At 50.8% G+C, this 20,102-nt stretch overlaps 1 long non-coding RNA gene across 1 annotated transcript in view; it reads left to right on the forward strand.

Moving 5' to 3' along the window:
* The window catches only part of LOC308478555, a 31,832-nt gene that overhangs the window by 3,624 nt on the left and 8,106 nt on the right, over positions 1-20,102 (forward strand). The window contains exon 2 of the long non-coding RNA XR_013987148.1: positions 4,666-5,056. This is a non-coding gene — a long non-coding RNA (uncharacterized lncRNA). The remainder of the gene's footprint in view (positions 1-4,665; positions 5,057-20,102) is intronic.

Consider the following 20,102-nt stretch of genomic DNA (forward strand, 5'->3'; position numbering starts at 1 on the left):
GAACTAGTCGAAATAAAAAAATTCCTTCCTGTAGCACCTTAAAGACCAACTAAGTTAGTTCTTGGTATAAGCTTTCGTGTGCATGCAGAGTGTATCTGAAGATACAGAGTGTATCTGAAGAAGTGTGCATGCACACGAAAGCTTATACCAAGAACTAACTTAGTTGGTCTTTAAGGTGCTACAGGAAGGAATTTTTTTATTTCGACTATGGCAGACCAACACGGCTACCCATCTGAGTCTGAACTAGGTAAGTCAAGAGCCTCCATAATATTATAGAATCATAGAATCTTAGAATTGGAAGGGACCCAAGGGCCACCCAGTCCAATCCCCTGTAATGCAAGAATGTCAACTATAGCATCCATGACAGATGGCCACCCAACCTCTGCTTAAAAACCTCCAAGGAAGGAGAGTCCACAACCTCTCAAGGAAGTCTGTTCCACTATCGAAGAGCTCTTACTATCAGAAACTTCTTCCTGATGTTTAGTCAGAATCTCCTTTCTTGTAACTTGAATCCATTAGTTTGAGTCCTACCCTCCAGAGCAGGAGAGAAAAAAGCTTGTTCCCTCTTCCATGTGACAGCCCTTAAGATATTTGAAGATAGCTATCATATCTGTTCTCACATTTTAAATATAAACAAAATATTTAACTTATTTCACAGGGACGATAACAATTTTATTACAGTTGAGGGGGTGGGTGTGTCTCAATCACCATGGAAAAAAGCAGAGACTATGTGATTTTAATGACTGTTTATATTACTGTAAGCTTTTGTAGATCAGAGCCTACCTCCAGAGAGAGAGAGGGAGAGAGTTCCAAAAGATGACAACAGATTTCTCAATAAAAAGAAACAGACCATCATAAACAAACTATTTTTGGAACAAAAAAAAATATTCCTTCCAGTAACACCTTAGAGACCAACTAAGTTTGTTATTGGTATGAGCTTTCGTGTGCATGCACACTTCTTCAGATACACTGAAACAGAAGTCACCAGACCCTTATATATAGTGAGAGGGTGAGGAGGGGTATTACTCAGAAGGGTGGTGGGAATGGGTGATTAGCTGATAGGTGTGGCAAACCTGTTGACCACTGTTAACGACTGCAATTTGGTCTTACAAGAAAAAGCAAGGGGTGAGATGGCTAAAAATAGCTTTATCATGTATAATGAGATAAGAATCCAATGTCACTATTCAGACCAGTTCTCTCCATGGTTTTAAGTTTGGTAATAGAGTAAGCTGCAATTCAGCAACTTCTCTTTCCAGTCTATTTCTATTTTTGGGTTATTCTTTTTAGCCATACGCCATGTTGAAGCTAAGCTCTTTTGAGCTTGTTCTTAGTGGCTTTAAGCTCTGTAATTGAAATCTACCCAGCCTGATTCATCACTCATGCATCTGAGGAAGTAGGTTCAGGCTTATGAAAACTTTTACTTTAAAAAAGAAAAAAAGAATAAATACAGTTTGCCTTTAGAAGTGCCACAGATTCCTTGCTTGCTTGTTTTCCTGATAACATGGACTAGGAATAAGATTTGTTAGACTGATGCTTTCACTGGTGAAAGTACACCCACAACATCCTGCAGCAGAAACCTGAATGCAGCGCTAGGAGAAATCCGCTCACCTTATCTGGTAGGCAGTGTTGTGGCCCAACCACAGGCCCAGCGGTGATCCGGCGAATGGCAAGGGTTGCATGGCCTGCCTGCTTGCGACTGGACAGTGCCAGCAGGTTTTGGGTGGGCTATCCCAGGGGTGGGTCCAGGCAGCCAATCAGCACCATCTGGGGGGTTAAATTGCAGCCTAGCCTGGCTCTCCTCACTCTGCCTTCTTTCACCAGATCTCCCAGCCTTTAATTTTGCTTCAGTTTACACTTTGACCTTGCTATGGACATCGGCTGCCCTATTCAGGGCCAAGCAGGAATTTTTCCACTTGGCAAATTGGCACTGGCCATTTAGTTTTTGCCTACCTCATAGCAATCATCACAACTTTGTGAGGTTAGGCATTGGGTAAGCCTTGGTCTTGGGTGGAGGGGAGGTTGTAGCCTCTGCCTGCTCCTCCATGGTTAAAGGTATCCTCTTAAAGGGATCTGTGAGCGGGAGCTTCTATCTGACGTCCAGGTGGGGGCTAGGGCCATACCATTCCTTCAGTGGGGACCCCTTGGGGGGGTACCTCTATTTGATGTAGGTCATAGGGGGCCCCTGTGGTGGTTTACTTTTTGATACGGAAGGGGGGGGCATGTCTTCTTCACCTTCTTCTTCGCTACAATATATCCATTTATTTCCAATTGTCAATGTCAAAAGGGACTAAAATCTATAAAATTCATAGAAAATCAACGTGCCAATTTGCTCAATTTCTCTAGGACTCCACATGACACCTCCCCTGTCCTCCATAATCCCTCAACCAAAGTGTCAAGACCCTAATCCTGTCAAATCACTCTGCCAAGCCTTTCCTCCGGGCAATGCCAGGTGACAGAATATGCATACATGGACCATTGACTTCTCATCACCGGTACTCAGGAAGTGCTTATCTGCGCATATCTCCAGCTCTGCATATCCCCCCCCCTCCCTCCTCCATATGTTAATCTGGTGTAACCCAACCTCTCCTTAATGTATTCATGATGTAACTGTGATGTATTTTGCACTGTATTCTGGGACATGGAGGGAAGTTTCAAAAGTTCATGTCACCCCTTTCTCGCTGTTCAATCTCGTCTTGAACCTGTTGCGCAATAAACTTGGATCTTCTGCAGTTTGCTCCTGTCTCTGGCTGAGCTCATTTTCTTCCGCAGGGACCCACGGACTTAGTCCGACGAGCTGGGTGGCAGAGTAGCCCCGCACCCAGATTTTACCGTAACACTTTTAGATGTGTGGGGTGTAAAACTTATAGCAGTCAAGTACAACATTCCTGCAGTGGACATGTTAGGGGATGCTTTGTACCTCTCAGGAGAAAACTTCCTGTTTCCTCCTGAGCTGGGACAGACTTCCACTACATATGACTTGAAGAGGGAGTGGTCTATTGTACTAGCATGGAGGAGCACACAGCCTCCATGTTCTGATCAGTGTGTGTTCTCCATTTTGTATGTTGCTGTGTGTTTGGAGAAGTGATTGCTTAGCCGCAGTCACTTGGGACTAACTTCTTTATGGAATAGTTCTACTTGTTATGTAACCTAAGTCTGCCTTCAGGGATATGTCTGTGAACCTGAATGAATCTGTGGGTAAGCTACTTTTATATTAACGTTAATCAGATTCTTGTGTTTATTCTTTTGAAGAGGGATTAGAAGGGGTTTTACCAGGAAGGAATCTTTAATAGAAAGCCTAAGATGAGTCAGCAACAAGCTGATCGCTGCGTAATTTTAAAAGGGGGGTGTTTGGAACTCTGCTAGAATATGGAACTTGCTAGCACAAGTTCGGAAGGATATCATTACATAATATATCCTCTCCTGCCTCCCTAATCATCCCCACAAGATGCGGTGAAATCCCCACAAGCAGATGTGGTGAAATAATTTGGCTTCACCCAATGCCTATGCCAAACCATTCACATCTGTAACCAATAAAAGTTGTGGCCTTTTCAAACCCATAAACTGCGTGTCTTGTGTAATTATTCACTCCATAGGGAACTGCTGGGTCATGGGTTCTTGGCATGCAAATATCTACTACTTATTCCATGGCAGGAAACTTAGCAAAGGGAGAGGGGGAGTCTTCAAAAACTATGGCTCCTGATGTGAAGGGAAAACCAGGACAACAGTACCAAGATATTTGTGGGGAAAGCTGTAAGTGGATCTTTAGTAATTTGGTAACAAAGCATACTGTGACATCTTTTGGTCTGCAGCAAATAACATGAATGTTCATCTTCAAAACACATTGAGACAAGGATGCATGCAAAAATTTTGTTCAAAATAGACATAAACAGATCTCTCAGGAAATTGATCTTAGTGTTATAGCTAATGACCTTATCCAGAGAGCACCAATGAGAAAAAAAATCATTCAGTGCAGAAGAAGTCTATAAATATCTGTAAATTGAAAACTTACAGTGGTACCTCAGGTTAAGTACTTAATTCGTTTCGGAGGTCCGTTCTTAACCTGAAACTGTTCTTAACCTGAAGCACCACTTTAGCTAATGGGGCCTTCTGCCGCCACGCCGCCGGAGCACGATTTCTGTTCTCATCCTGAAGCAAAGTTCTTAATCCGAGGTACTATTTCTGGGTTAGCAGAGTCTGTAACCTGAAGCGTATGTAACCTGAAGCGTATGTAACCCGAGGTACCACTGTACTGGGTTTTGCAAACCCTGTGTAGCTTGTTTGGATTGTTACATTATACAGCGATCATGCATAAAACAAGGTGAGTCAACGTAGTGAAATTACAGGTTTTCCACTAATCATGCAAATGAATGCTGCCTTTGGTGGGGGCGAAGTTAAGGGAAATTGGGAGGGATATCGGGGGGCGGGGCAGATACAGATTTTTTTCTGGATATGAGCGAGAAGGTGCTTGCAGGAGGAGAGGAAGGGGGATGATGGGATTATTTGACAGTTTTTTGAGAATTTTCAAAAAAATTGTTAGTGTTAATTAAAAGTGAAAGGTTGTATTTCAGCTGACTGTGTATCATTCATTAAAGCCAAATGTGTTTTACAAGTTGAACCTACACAGCAGAAACAAACACCACTGAGTTTGATTGTATTTACTTCCAGGTAACCATAATTGCCCATTCATGGTTGGGGAGCCCTAAGCGCAGAAGCAAAACTCTCAGCATTTCTCCCTTCTGGCTCACTGACAAGCATCCCGCCAGCCCACCTTGTCACCTGGATGCAGCTAACTGCAACCTACCTCATCCCTTTGAAGTGAAGCAACACAGCAAAGTGGCCATCTGATCATCATCAAGAACTCATCTGACTGGTGCCCCAACCTACCCCAAACTCATAACTGTGGAATGGGTTTTAACAGGCAAGAGAGAATAATTGCAATTTATCCCTCCAGGCACCCACCTGTGTGAGTTGAACAGAGTTTCAAAATCCCATTCTTGGCAGCAAATTTTAAAGCATGGGACTGTGAGCCTTTGTTTTGAGCAGCTCCAGCTATGAAGTAAGTTGGCTCCCCTTTCTTACCCCACTTATTAAAGTATCAGACAACAACTTGGAAAGTAAGTTTTAATGTATAATTCACGTATAATCTTGCGCTGGTTCACAGCAATGGAGAACAGGCGGGGGCGGGGCTGGCGCGCATCCTAGGGGCATGGTGCGCCGCCCACAGGGTGTGGCATAAGTCCTGGGGGCATGGTGGGGGTGTGGCACCCAGCACGGGGGGGGGGGTGAGGCCACCATGACACCCCACTGGGATCACGCTGCCAGGGGCAGTGCGCTCCCCCCGCACTCCTCTTCCTCCACTGGGACTTCCAGTGGACCCAGGGCAGGGCTTGGCAGGTTTTATAAGGGCTGCTGCTGCTGCTACTGCTTTAAAAAAAAAATTTTAGTATTTCAACTGTTTTTAACTGGGTTGTAAGGGGACGCAGGTGGCGCTGTGGGTTAAACCACAGAGCCTAGGACTTGCTCATCGGAAGGTCGGCGGTTCGAATCCCTGCAACGGGGTGAGCTCCCGTTGCTTGGTCCCTGCTCCTGCCAACCTAGCAGTTTGAAAGCACGAAGTGCAAGTAGAGAAATAGGTACCGCGTTTCCGTGTGCTGCTCTGGTTCGCCAGAAGCAGCTTAGTCATGCTGGCCACATGACCAGGAAGCTGTACGCCGGCTCCCTCAGCCAATAAAGTGAGATGAGCGCCGCAACCCCAGAGTCGGTCACGACTGGACCTAATGGTCAGGGGTCCCTTTACCTTTAAGGGCATTTGGTGGGATGTGCCTGGGAGGAGAGGAGTGGGGGAGAGCAGGGGGAGGCCTAATTACAGTAGTTCTGGGTAGGGGGAGGGATGGTGTGGGAAGAGGGGCAGGCCGGGTAAGGGGCACATAGCACAGGCAGTTAGTGACTGTGCCGTGTGCCAGCCCTTCCTCCAGCCTGGGGAATTGTGGTTGTCATATCAGCCAGACCTCAGGTGAAATATACTGAGTCGCAAAGTGATTTCATGCTCTTTATTCAGCTCATAGTGGTGAGGAGGAATGAATGAAAGTCCCCTCACAGTATCTGCTTTATATACATTATTTACACAATGGGCTGCACATGATTGGCTAATTCCGGAATTCTACTGTAAGCCAATCAGGTTGTGGATTCACTTCTATCTGGAGCATGATTGGGTGGTTCCTGCCAACCAGTCATACTGCTGCATTGTTCTAGGACCAATCAGACTGCTGCATTCTGAATCCTATTGTTCTAGGACCAATCAGACTGCTGCATTTTGGATCCTATTGTTCTAGGACCAATCAGACTGCTGCAGTTTGGATCCTATTCAACTCAGTACATAACACCCCTCCCCTCTAAGTTCCAGTCCTGCCTGGGAGGTCGCATTCATAGTCCTCAAGGTACACCGGTGGCCTACGTGTGCGTTGCGGCCTGGGGTGTTCCCTGGTCCGAGCTCCAGGTTCTGGCTCATGTTCCAAGGATGCTGGCTGTGATGGGGCTGTTTGGTCTGGCGCAACCGGCTCACTCAGTCGTGGTTCTGGTTCCGGTGTCCTTTCGGCCTCACAGGTCCTCTCTGTATTTACTGCTTCTGCCTCTCCTGCTGGCCCCTCCTGCTCTATGGGCCTCACTGCCCCGCTGTTCCCTTGGGACTCCTCTGACCTGTCCTCCTCCTGGTTTTCTCCCAGGAATCGTCACCGTATCTGGTCGCAGTGGCGGCGCCAGCATTGCCCCCATCCATTAGCACCTCGTACGACACGGGGCCAGTGACCCTGGTGACTGTGGTGGGTACCCATGCTGGGCCTGCCCCAAAATTCTTTGCGTACACTGGGTCCTGGGCCTCGAAGGTACGGGGGTTCCTGCCTTCCCCCACCACTACCTCATCCTGAGCTCTATCCGGGTGAAGGCGGTCCAATCTGATTGCAAGGCACCGACCCATTAGTAGTTCAGCGGGGCTCCGGCCAGTCATTGAGCTGGGGGTGCTGTGCTAGAAGGAATGTGGCAAGGCGGTACTCCCAATCCCCTTGCGTCATGCGGCAAAGGGTGTCCTTGGTGGTCCGCACCATGCGTTCTGCTTGGCCATTGGTGGCAGGGTGGAACGGCGCCGAACGGATGTGGCAGGTGGCGTTCTGCGCTGTGAAGGTTTGGAATTCTCCTGACGTAAATGCAGTCCCATTGTCTGAGACGAGAGTGTCAGGGAGCCCGTGGGTTGCAAACAGCCTGCGTAGTACCCGGATGGCTGCGGACGTGGAAGTGGACGGTACCAGTGCGACTTCCAGCCATTTGGTGTAGGAGTCCACCACTATGAAGAATGTTTTCCCCTGAAAGGGGCCAGCAAAATCCACATGCAGGCATGACCATGGTGCTCAGGCGGACTCCCAGGACTGGACTGGGGCCCTTGGGGGATCTGGGCGGGATTCTTGGCAGGCCTGGCAGTGTTTGACCCAGGCCTCTATCTCTCCGTCAATCCCCGGCCACCACACATAGCTCCTGGCAAGGGCCTTCATTCTTACTACCCCTGGGTGTGTCTCGTGTAGGGCTGTGAGGACCCTTTTGCGGAGGGGCTGGGGAACAACGACCCTGCTTCCCCATAACAGGCACCCCTTGTGGGCCGACAGTTCATGTTTGCGGGTTGTGTAGCCGGCGAATTTTGGCCCGGGGCTGCTGCTGGGCCATCCCCTCCACACCCAGTCCAGGACCCGGGAGATGACCCTATCTTTCTTGGAATGGTGTGCAACTTCTTGTGCCTGAATGGGGCGGTCGGGAAGCAGCTCCAGGCTCATAACCTCTTGTGCAGGTGCTGGGTCGGGGCCTGTTTCCGGTAGTGGTAGCCTGCTGAGGGCGTCCGCATGGCCCATCGCCTTCCCAGGTCGGTGAATCAGTGCATACTGGTAGCTGGCAAGGAAAATTGACCACCTGAGGACGCGAGGAGACAGCACTTGGGGGGTCTGCTTTTCTGGGGCAAACAAGCCAAGCAACGGCTTGTGGTCAGTCACCACGGTGAAGGGCCGCCCGTACAAGAAATCATGGAATTTTTTTACTCCCTTCACGATTGCCAGACCCTCCTTGTCGATTTGCGAGTAGTTCCGCTCGGTTGCGTTGAGTGTCTGGGAAAAGTACGCCACCGGTACCTCTCTTCCATCCGGGAGTTGGTGCCCCAGGACAGCGCCAATGCCATAGGGTGAGGCGTCACATGCTAGCACCACCGGCAGCCTCTTGTCGAAGTGTGCCAAGACCGAGTTTGAGACAAGCAAGTCCTTGACTGCCTGGAATGTGGCCTCCTGGTGCTGGCCCCACACCCAAGGGGCCCGCTTGTCCAGGAGTCTGTGTAGGGGCTCCGCTACTGCCGCCTTGTGGGGAAGGAAGGAATGGTAAAAGTTCAATAGTCCCAAGAAGGCCTGAAGTTCAGTCTTGCTCTTGGGCGCTGGGGCATCACAAATGGCCCGTACCTTGTCCCCAGTCGGGTGGACCCCTTCTGCGTCCACCATAAACCCCAGAAAAGTCCACCTGAGGCACTCCTAGTAGACATTTTTCCCGCTTCACCTTGAGACCCGCCGTCTGGAAACGGTGCAGAACGGTGCAGAGGCGGTCCCCAAACTCCTCTGGTGTGGGCCCGGCAATCAACACATCATCGAAGAAGGGGGTGACACCAGGAATCCCTTTAAGGAGAGAGTCCATTAGATTCTGGAATATGCCTGGTGCCACGCTGACACCGAATTACCCTGAACGCTCCTCTGTGCGTCACAATCGCCTGCTGTGGTCTCATCTACTGGCAGCTGTTGATTTGCTTGGGCCAAGTCCAGCTTGCCAAAATTTTTTGACCCAGCCAGGGTGGCAAGGACATGGCTGACCACTGGCACTGGGTATGCGTGGGCCGTGAGGGCCTTGTTTATGGTACATTTGTAGTCTGCGCAGATGCAGACCGAACCATTAGGCTTGACGGGTGTGACGATTGGGGTTTCCCAGGGGGCATTAGGCACCGGCTCCAGCACTCCTTGCTCCACGAGCCGGTCCAATTCCTCGTCTATACGGGGTTTCAAGGCGAATGGGACCCGGCGGGCCTTGAGCCTGACCGGTCGTACTGCGGGGTCAAGCTGTAGCGCAATGGGGGGGCCGTATACTGTCCCAATTTCCCATCGAAAACCCCTGGAAATTCCTTGCATATGGCGTCCACGTCCACTTGTAAGCTAGTGTGGTTCACCCCAGTGACGGCTAGCCCCAGTGGTCCAAACCATGCCAATCCCAGTAAGCTAATGTAGGGGCCCTTGACCACAAGCCAGGTCGGCCCAGAATGAAATCTCCCTCCTCCATGACCTGATTATGAACGAGAGGGGTGATCTGGCGTGTATCACTGAAACCTGGGTGGGTGAACAGGGTGGAGTTGGTCTCACCCAGCTGTGCCCACCTGGGTACTCAGTGCAACATCAGGCCAGACTCAAGAGTCGGGGAAGGGGAGTTGCTGTGGTCTACAGAGATTCACTATCTCCAGGCTCTCTGTCCAGTTGGGGGGGGGGGTGTTAGAAATTGGTCTTGAGACCCTCAAAATAAAATCTGAACAAAATTGGTGAAGTAGCAAAGACTTTATTGACTTCCGGGGTGGCGCCACCGGCAATGGCGGACTCCCTCTGAACTGGAGGGACTAGCTCCGCGGGAAACGGGTCTTCTCCGCTACGGCGAAGCAGGGACCCTTTTAAAAATCACAGGCGGATGAAGCCTGTGACCATGGGACTCGGTGGGCACCATTAGCGCCCCCCCAACCCGCTAAGGAACCCACTAACGGACTCCGAAGTGAAGAGGGGGAAGTGGCGCAGTGCTGTGAGTCAACTGCTATTTCCGTGGAGTGAAGCCGCATAGCCGTTGCTGGAGAGCGCTGCCTTTTTCCTGGGACAATTTGGACTTTAAAATAAGCACCCGTGAGTACTTAGACTTTGAAAAATTGGACATCAAATAAGGACTAACGAGCAGAAAAGAATTGGATTTTAAAAACTTACTCTAATTTGGTACGGAACGGGAAGGTCTAAACAGGAAGTCAGCCTTCCGTTCCTTTGTAAACAGAATAAAGCAAAGACAATTTAAACTAGAGCTCAGAAAATCGTCTTTAAAGGATTGGCTTTCACCATTTAAAATTGTGGAACCCCCCTTCGACAGCAGGAGAGGGGGGGGGATCTTTTTGGACTGTTTAAAGTGACTTTAAAGTAAAGTAACTTTCCTCCGTCCTGATGCTGGAGCGGGGTGTCAGGACTGACGTTTGAAGTTCATTGACCAAAGACAAGTGTTTTTGACAGATAGCTAAAAGAAGAGAAACATAGTGATTCCACTGTTCCCCTTCACATTTTAAAGGAATATATATTGACAAAGTATCTCAAAAAGGGAAACTTTGTTGCAAGAACAAATAGAAGTTTTCCCCCTAGAGGGAGTCTGTGAAACTGTAACCAACCAGGGAGCCGGCAGCTGTTACAGATTACAACTGTGGGAACAGGCATCTGACCTTGCAGGACAATGTATTCAGAAGCTTTGTTGTGTGCTCTCTATAAAACAAATGCCCTACTGGAACAATTACACGAGAAGGTGAATTGGATGGCGACTTCGACTAGAAATTTTGAACAGACAGTGGGAAATTTTGAACAGACAGTGGGAAAATATGTGGAGCCCACTCAGGAATTAAATCAGGAGTGTGTCTTGACAGAACAGGCCCAACAGGAATATGAGTTTTCGGATTTGACAAATGAACTTGGAAAAAGCCAGATTTGGAAAGGAAAAGTTTGGTTTGGCTTGGAAATGGGGGCTGGATTGACCCCCCTATGCTGGGACGTTTGGACTTTTCAAATATGGCAATGGGCCGTGAGATGTTTGGGTTCGTGGGGGCTCTTAATTTTGGAGGGTCTTTGAAACATGCTTTTAAATACTACATGGAATTCAGTGTTGAATATGGAAAAGGGGCTGATCTGTTGAGAAGGGTTAAGAACATTGTCAAACTGGAGTTACCACGAGCAGGAGACAAGGGAAAATACAGTTACAATTATGAAAAAGAGCTGCGGAAGGGACATGGAAGAGACTTGAGGGCCTCAGATATAAGGTTGCCAGGTTAATGGGCTAGATCGACAGGATAATAAGGACTGACAAAACCTGGAACCAGGAGGAAGGGACGTTGGATGAAGATTGGATTTGTTTGTATCTCTTTTCTCTACCATTAGAACTGTTTTATAAAATTGATGAATGTTAGAAAAATGTTGGAATGAAATTACTTGGCTTTAGCAAAGATGTTTAAAGAATTATGAAAGAATATTATGGTTATGAGAAGTTGGTAAGGATTTAAGTTTTAAGCTTTAAGGTTTATTTTATAGAAAGATAAGATTAAAACAGTTTAGGGTAATGTAATGACAGAATATTATGAAACATGGAAAGGATTTGCTGGGATAATTAATAACTAGGATACAAAGAAAGGGAGGAGGAGGAGGTCTAAGAAAGAAGGCAATGACAGTTAAGGATTTGAAAATAATGAATTTGTTTTTAAATGTTTTTAACGGTTTGTGATGTATTTTTGTATTTTTCTTTTTTTCTGTCACTTTATTTTATTTTATTTTATTTTGAATTTTTACTCATATGGTGGGAAGGGGTTTGTTTTTTTTCTTCTTTTTCTACTTTGTCAACTATTTTTATTTGTACTTTCTTCTGCTTCTATTTTATTTTTTATTTTTTGTAACACTTTGAAAATTTCAATAAATATCTTTTTTTAAAAAAAGAAGTAGCAAAGACTTTATTGATTACAAAATGTTCTTGCAAGACCGGGTGTCTTAAGTAGGCACACCCAAAATTGACAAAGCATAACCTTATATTCCCCATAACCGGAGCACAAGTTCCCTCCTTTGTCTCCCCATTGGCTGGGTACTACAAGGTTTACAGCCTATCACGACCGCCTAATTACCCTACTAACATTCCCGCCCCTGTTCACATCTCCCATTACTCTGATTTTGACGCCCACCCCTCTTGTTTACCTTTGTCCTTATTTGGTCTATGTTCCTATGCATTTACATACTGAAGCAAGTGACAGAGCCACATCCTGACCACTAGTTGTCTCCGTTACAGGTGTAAGCAAGTTCTATACCTGCTGAAGCCTACGAATAAACCGTATTCCAGCTGCAAGCTATCTTATTTATGAGCATCCTAACCACAAGCTGTTCTAACTATGAGTGTAAGCAAGTCTAGACTGCAGTATTATTGCTTATGTGAAAAAGCAACATTATAATTTCTCACAGGAGGGAAGCTAGAGTGTGTGTTCCTGGTGTGGCGTTCCCAAAGCAAAGGAAGCATTAGATTCTGATAATGAAAATACACACACAGGCTTGAACCAGCAAGACTCTGGGAGGAGTGCGTATAATAATCCTTTCCACCCTCCAGTCCAGGTCGTTTTATTCACAAAAAAACTTTTTACACTGTGTTCGTAAGAACCAATCAGATTTCCTCTGAGCATTTCAACAAACCCCACATGGGGACAAAGTTAAACTACAAAACTAATTAAGCATGCATACTTCTGGAGTACAGTGGTGCCCCGCAAGACGAATGCCTCGCAAGACGGAAAACCGGCTAGACGAAGAGACTTGCGGAACGGATTCTTTTCGTCTTGCGAGGCACCACTGTAAATAAAACAGAACTACAAAGGAGTGCATTTGGCAACCCCGGGAGATGATAAACAAGCAATATACATGATAAGAAGGATGGCCAGGAGGACAGCGATCATTATCGCCTTCATGTGAAAATCTGTTTCCTGGCCCTAAGATTAACATCCTAAGATTAACATATCAGAAAAGCTACATCAAAGAAACTGCCCGCGATCTTTTATGGCCCAGGATGAGTGCCTGGCAAAGCAACTGGCAACTGGGCTGTGTGCGTGACTTGTCAAGCAAGAGAAATGGGCAGTAGAGGAAAAATGGCATAAATGTAGAAGTTTATGGGATTTAATCAGAAATTATTGTCAATACATCAGACCCAGTCAACACCAAGCATTCAACATGGACACAATGGCTTGATGTATATTTTATAATTCCTCATGGTAATCCCATCTGACCCCCACACTCTGGATATTTGCACTCCTACACCTGGCATTCAGCAATCGGACTTCACGGCTGGCATGACTACCATGGGGCTGTCCCAACATGTCACTGGCCCAGCACATATGGCAGGCCACACTCTGGACCTTGTTTTCTTGACTGGGCAGGAAGAGGGTGATTTGAAGGTAGGGGGCATTGACATCAGTCCCTTGTCATGGTCAGATCACTTCCTGTTGAGATTTAGGCTGTCAGCACCTGTCAGAGCTGCTTCCAGATCCTAGCTCACAGAGGATCACGCTAGCCAGCGATCATTAAATAAAAGTCTTTATTGAGTTACAGTTTCCATTCTCAAGCTGCTGCGTGCAACTCTACGTCTCATGGTTAGATCGGCGAAGCTCCATCTGAGTCTCCGCCCCTTGTACACCAACTTAATATCCTAGCCTTGCTCCACCTTTTCCGCCTGACTGTTCTTCTCTGGGTCCCTCTGCCCCCCGGGGTCTCTTCCTTCCGGGATTCCTCTGACGCTGACGCTGACCCCCCTGACTCTTCTCCCTCCTTTCGGCGGGCTTTAGGACCTGGCTCCCTTTCCGGGCTGCCTACTGCGCCACCTTCCTGTGCATTTGAACTTGGCACGCGCGCCCAACCTTCCACCTTCCGTCTGACCGTTTCTTCGCTCCCCGATGGAGGTGTGGCCACTCCTGACTCGTGCCCTCCCCCCTGTTGTGAGCTGCCAGCGCTTGATCCCTGGCGCCCTTCCTCTTCCCTGCTCTCTGGCGGTGACGCTGGTCCTGATTTCCAACTGCTCCCCTCTGAGTCCCCTCTGGCTCTATCTTCCTGGGGTGTCCCCCTAGGCTCCTCCCTTGCCCTGGCCACTGGTGCTCCTTTCTGTGAATCTTCTGATTCACTGGAAAGACTCGGAGATCTCGGGTCGTCGTCATCACTCATCTTTTCTTCTGCCTCCTCTCCCTCGCTCTCTGTTTCCTCCCTTGCCCTTGCCTCTGCTCCTGAACCCCTGACATCCATCCCCCCCTCGAAGCCCCCTCTTCCCCCCTCCCCTCCTTCCGGTGCGGGATCTGGGTGCTGCCGTGTCAGGGGGACGAATGTCGGATACAGTTCGCTTCCCGTGGCGGGCCGCCATCCGAAGTCTTCCGGTTCTTCCTCCCTGCTCTCGTTGACGACGGTCACCTCCGCTTCCATCTCTGTGCCGCCGTGCTCGAAACCCGGGTCGTCCCCGAAAACGTCCATGTCCGTCTCTCCCTCGTTGCCTTCTGGAGACGTTGCTCGTCCTGGACCCTCCAGCCACCTTCTGCGGAACTGCTCCTCTGGTCGATCATCCCACCAATACGAGGGTTCTGAAGCAGATCCCGAGGGTGACCCCTCCAGGGAACGGGCGTCTCGTGTCGGTTCGTCGTCCGAGTCGAACCCCCGGAACGTGCTGGCTGAAAGCGTGGGCGTGAAAAGCCAGTCATCGAAAAAGTCTGCTGGCATTGGCCTATGTGGGAAGAGGGCATGAAACTCTTCTTTGAGCAGAGGTTCGTCTAAAGCGTAGCCCGGCACCCAGCTGTTGGCACTGGCCGGGGTGCCCTCCTTGGCGAGAAGGTATTCTACCCCCTCTTCCCCCCATCTGGAGTCCAAAATCTCCGTGACTTCGTTGATGCGCTCCTCCTGTGCCACTCCCCCTTGCCCGGTTCTCTCTCGGAGCGGACCCGGTGCCGTTCCTGGTTCCTGAAACCTGTGAGGTGCCTTGTAGGGAGTGAGCACCGATCTGTGGAACACCGGATGCATTCTGGAACCCTCCGGAAGAGCCAGCCTGAAAGCCACCGGGTTGACCTGTTCGTCGACTTGGTAGGGCCCCAGTTGTTTATGCCCTAGTTTCTTCTTCGCCAACGACCTGGCCGGCACTGCGTGGGCTGCTAACCAGACCCAGTCTCCCACATGGATCTCTTCGCCAACCCTTCTGTGTTTGTCCGCTTGTACCTTGTATGCGTGTTTAGCCAGCTCCAGGTGCCGCCGCAGCTGATCGTGGACCTCCTGCAACTCCGACGCGAACGCATCTGCTGTCTGCGGCTCCCCCTCCCCCATTCTTTCCAGTCCCGGGAAGGTTCTAGGGTGCCTCCCGTTGTTGGCGAAGAACGGCGTGACCCCCGTGGACACGTGCTTCGTGTTGTTGTAGGCGAACTCGGCGAGAGGCAGGTAATCCACCCACGTCGCAGGCTGTTGATTCGCATAACATCTCAGGTACTGCTGCATGATGGCATTGACCCGCTCCGCTTGCCCGTTGGTCTGCGGGTGTCTAGCCGACGCCAGGTTGATCTTGACGTTCAGGAAGCCCATCAGCCTCTGCCAGAAGTTTGAGATGAACTGTCGCCCTCGGTCGGACAGAATAGACCGCGGCAGACCGTGAACCTTGAACACGTGGTCTATGAACAGTTTGGCAGTTTGTTCCGCCGTGGCCACCTTCGCACATGGAATGAAATGTGCCATCTTGGAGAACAAATCCACCACCACCAGCACAGCCGTCTTGCCCCTCGAGCTGGGCAGATCCGTGACAAAGTCCAGGGCCACTCTCTCCCATGGCTCGAACGGAGTTTGCAGCGGTTCCAGCAGTCCGGCCGGCGGTCTGTGCACTGGTTTGGACCTCTGGCAGGTGTCACACCTCGCCACGTAGTCCGCGACTTCCCCTCTCATTCCGGGCCACCAGAAGTCTCTGGCTACTAATTCCACCGTCTTCTCCTTGCCAAAGTGCCCGGCAGTGGGCGCGTCGTGCAGCTGCTGCAGTACCTTGGCGCGAAGTTCGTCTCCCGGCACGTAGATGGCCCCTTTACGGATGAGCAAACCATCTCGCAGCTGGAACTCGTCGGTCGCTGCCGTGCCCCTGTGCACCTCTGCCATCTTTGCTTGCGCGAAGGAGTCATCCTGCAACGCTCGTCGCACCGCATCCAGGTCAACTGTTGCCGCCGCGCACGCCCACACTGTCGGTGCGAAGATGTGCATGGCGGCCGCTGGCGTTGCCTCCTCCAGATACTGTGGCTTACGGGAGAGAGCATCCGCCATGATGTTGGTGTCCCCCGGGACATACTCTATTCGGAAGTCGAAATTCGCAAAGAACTCAGCCCAACGTATCTGCCTCTGGTTCAGGAACTGTGCCGTGCGCCAGTGCTCTAGATTCTTGTGGTCCGTGCAGACCTGCACCGTGTGCTTGGCGCCGATCAGGAAGTGCCTCCACGCTTTGAACGCTGCATGAATGGCCAGCAACTCCCTGTCCCAGATGGTGTAGTTCTGTTCGGACTTGCTGAGCTTCCTTGAGTAAAACGCTCCCGGCCTCCAAACCCCCTGCGGGTCTTTCTGCAGCAGGACTGCTCCCACGGCTCTGTCCGAAGCGTCTGTCTCCACCCTCATCGGCCTGCTGGGGTTGACATGAAGCAGCTGCTCTTCCGACGCGAAGAGACGCTTGAGTGCCTGAAAGGACTGCTCCGCCTGCTCTGTCCAGATGAACTTCTTTTTCTTGGAGCTGAGCGTGTCCGTGATGGCCGCTGTCTGCATCGCAAAGCCTTTGATAAACTTGCGATAGAAGTTCGCGAAGCCGACAAACCGTTGGACCTCCTTCCGGTTGCGTGGGCTTTTCCAATCCAACACTGCTCGGACCTTGGCGCTGTCCATGGCGAGCCCTTTATCAGACAACTTGTAGCCCAGGAAATCCACCTCGGTCACGTCGAATTGGCACTTCTCCAGCTTGGCGTAAAGCCTATGTTGCTGTAGCCTGCTCAGCACTTCCTTGACGTGTCTGTCATGCTCCTGCTGCGATTCCGAAAAGATCAGGATGTCATCCAAGAAACAGACGCACGTCTTGTAGAGGAGCCCCGCCAACACGTGATGCATGAAAGCTTGAAAAACGTGGGAGCCATTTTGCAATCCAAAAGGCATAACTCTATATTCGTAGGTGCCCAGGGGCGTGAACATGGCTGTCTTCCACTCATCTCCCTCCCGCATGCGAATGAGGTTGTATGCCCCTCGCAGGTCCAACTTGGTGAACACTCTGCCCTTCCGTACCTTTGCGAGGAGGTCGTCGATTCGGGGCATGGGGAAGTCCGATGGCTTGGTCACACTGTTCAAGATGCGAAAGTCCACTACAAGTCTTTTTTGGGGCGTGTCCCGCTTCTTAACAAAGAATACCGGACTGCCCCCCGCTGCCTTGGACTCTCGGATGAAACCGCGCTCCAAATTATGATCTATGAACTCTTTGAGTTCCTGCAGTTCGTCCTCAGACATGGAATACAGCTTCCCTTTGGGCAGCGCCGCCCCCGGCAGCAGGTCAATTTTGCAGTCATATGGTCTGTGGGGGGGTAGCCTGTCTGCCTCTTTCTCGCAGAAAACCTCCAAAAATTCTGCGTACTTGTGGGGAACCGCTTGCAGCGTGCCTAGCTGCAGCTGTGACTCCTCTTCCCCTCCTTCCTGCCTGGGCACGATGCAGTGTTCAGCGCAAAAGGAAGAGCCGAAGGTCAGCTGCCTCTGGTACCAAGCCAGCGTCGGGCTGTGCTTGTCCAGCCAACTCATGCCCAATACAATGGGCGTGTCCGATAGTTGAGTGACATTGAAGCTGATGATTTCCCTGTGATTCCCAAGTCGCATCACCATTGGTGGCGTCTGCTTCACCACTTGCCCCCCTAGCAGCTCCCTGCCATCCACCGTGACAACCTGCAGGGGCAGCGTGGCAGGCAGCAACTGTATAGCGTGCCGGTCGACAAAGTCCTGCCCTATAAAGTCCGCATTGCTTCCGGAGTCAATGGTGATTGGCACGTCCATGGTGATTCCATTGGGCAGCTGGAGCGACGCGGTGAGCTTCACTACCGGTTTGGGCGGGAGGGGGTCCATGGGCTGTAAAATCTCTGGGGACTGCTTCACTGACACGTCTGGTTGGGCCCCAGTGCCTCTTCCTCCAACCAGACTCCTTCGTTTCCCTGCTGTGGTTGTCCTTGCTGCGTTGCTGCAGTTACCATTGCTGAGGCTGCAGTGTGCTTGTGGAGCCTCTGGGGACACTCTTTCGCCATATGCTGTGGATCATCGCAGATGTAACACTTCCTGTTCCCTCTAGGAGGCTTCGCTTTCACTGCTGCCGGTGCTAGGGCTCTGGCTGCTGACTGAGCCCTTGCACCTCCAACCTCCATAGGTTCCGCTCCTCCTCCTGGCGGAGGCGTGGATTGCGCATGCGCTGCTTCTCTGGGAAGGAAGGAGGAGCCCCTGGCTGGTTCGCGCCCTCCACGCCCTTCGTCCCTGCTCCACGGACGTCCTTCCAGCCGCACCCCCACCGCCAGCGCCCTCTGAACGATCTCCTGCGTGGTCCGGGGTCTCTCCCCCCTCGCAATTTCATCTTTAACCGAGCCGTGCAATCCCTCCCAAAACAGGTCTCTTACAGGAGCCGAATCTCTGTCCCATTCCAGGGCACTGACCAAAGCGAAAAAGCGGGCATGGTACTGCCTTACGCTGGCCCTCCCTTGCTTCAGTCCATGTATCTCCTGCCGAGCAAGATCCACGTCAATGCTTGATAAAAAGCACCCATCCATCGCTTTAATAAAGGCATCCGCATTTTGGAGCGCCGGATCCTTATCTCTCCACAAATTGCGCAGCCATGCTTTAGCATCTCCATGCAAATGGGACATGATGAATCCCACCTTCTCTTGCTCATCTCTAAAGTCTTTGTTCAGCAGTTGCAGTGCACACATTACATCTGCTCTAAAGTTGGGGTACTGTTGCAAATTCCCATCGAAGTGAGAGACCAGACCGCCTGTTCGTCTCCCCAACCCAATCCCCTCCGGTTTGGGTGTCAGTTGCCCTTGCTTCGTAAGCACTTCCAACCTGACCTGGAGATCCCTGTAGGCGGCAGCTGCGTCCTCCTCTCTCTTCCTGGATGCAAGAGCCTCGGCATTCAGTCGTGTCACTGCTTCTCTGAGTTCCACTATCTGCTGTTCGGCCGTCATGTTGTCTGCCGTTCGTGAGCTCGCTAGTAGGCACCCGCTTTCTCTCCTCTCCGCGAGGACGTAGATGCCCACAATCTGAGATGGAGCTTACTGTCAGAGCTGCTTCCAGATCCTAGCTCACAGAGGATCACGCTAGCCAGCGATCATTAAATAAAAGTCTTTATTGAGTTACAGTTTCCATTCTCAAGCTGCTGCGTGCAACTCTACGTCTCATGGTTAGATCGGCGAAGCTCCATCTGAGTCTCCGCCCCTTGTACACCAACTTAATATCCTAGCCTTGCTCCACCTTTTCCGCCTGACTGTTCTTCTCTGGGTCCCTCTGCCCCCCGGGGTCTCTTCCTTCCGGGATTCCTCTGACGCTGACGCTGACCCCCCTGACTCTTCTCCCTCCTTTCGGCGGGCTTTAGGACCTGGCTCCCTTTCCGGGCTGCCTACTGCGCCACCTTCCTGTGCATTTGAACTTGGCACGCGCGCCCAACCTTCCACCTTCCGTCTGACCGTTTCTTCGCTCCCCGATGGAGGTGTGGCCACTCCTGACTCGTGCCCTCCCCCCTGTTGTGAGCTGCCAGCGCTTGATCCCTGGCGCCCTTCCTCTTCCCTGCTCTCTGGCGGTGACGCTGGTCCTGATTTCCAACTGCTCCCCTCTGAGTCCCCTCTGGCTCTATCTTCCTGGGGTGTCCCCCTAGGCTCCTCCCTTGCCCTGGCCACTGGTGCTCCTTTCTGTGAATCTTCTGATTCACTGGAAAGACTCGGAGATCTCGGGTCGTCGTCATCACTCATCTTTTCTTCTGCCTCCTCTCCCTCGCTCTCTGTTTCCTCCCTTGCCCTTGCCTCTGCTCCTGAACCCCTGACAGCACCCTTTCCCTTCTGCAGAGGCAGGGGACCTATTAGGATCCAGTGGGATTCCAAACGGCTCTGGGGGGGTTTTCCGGCTGATATGACTGGCGCCCCTGTTGAAGCCCTGGCCAATTTCTGGAACACCCAAATGGTTCTGGCTATTGAGGCGATCGCCCCTGAGCACCCTCTCCCACTTTGTGGACCCTGA

This window comes from Podarcis pityusensis (assembly GCF_964106645.2).
Source record: "Podarcis pityusensis genome assembly, chromosome: 5".
NCBI classification, from domain to species: domain Eukaryota; kingdom Metazoa; phylum Chordata; class Lepidosauria; order Squamata; family Lacertidae; genus Podarcis; species Podarcis pityusensis.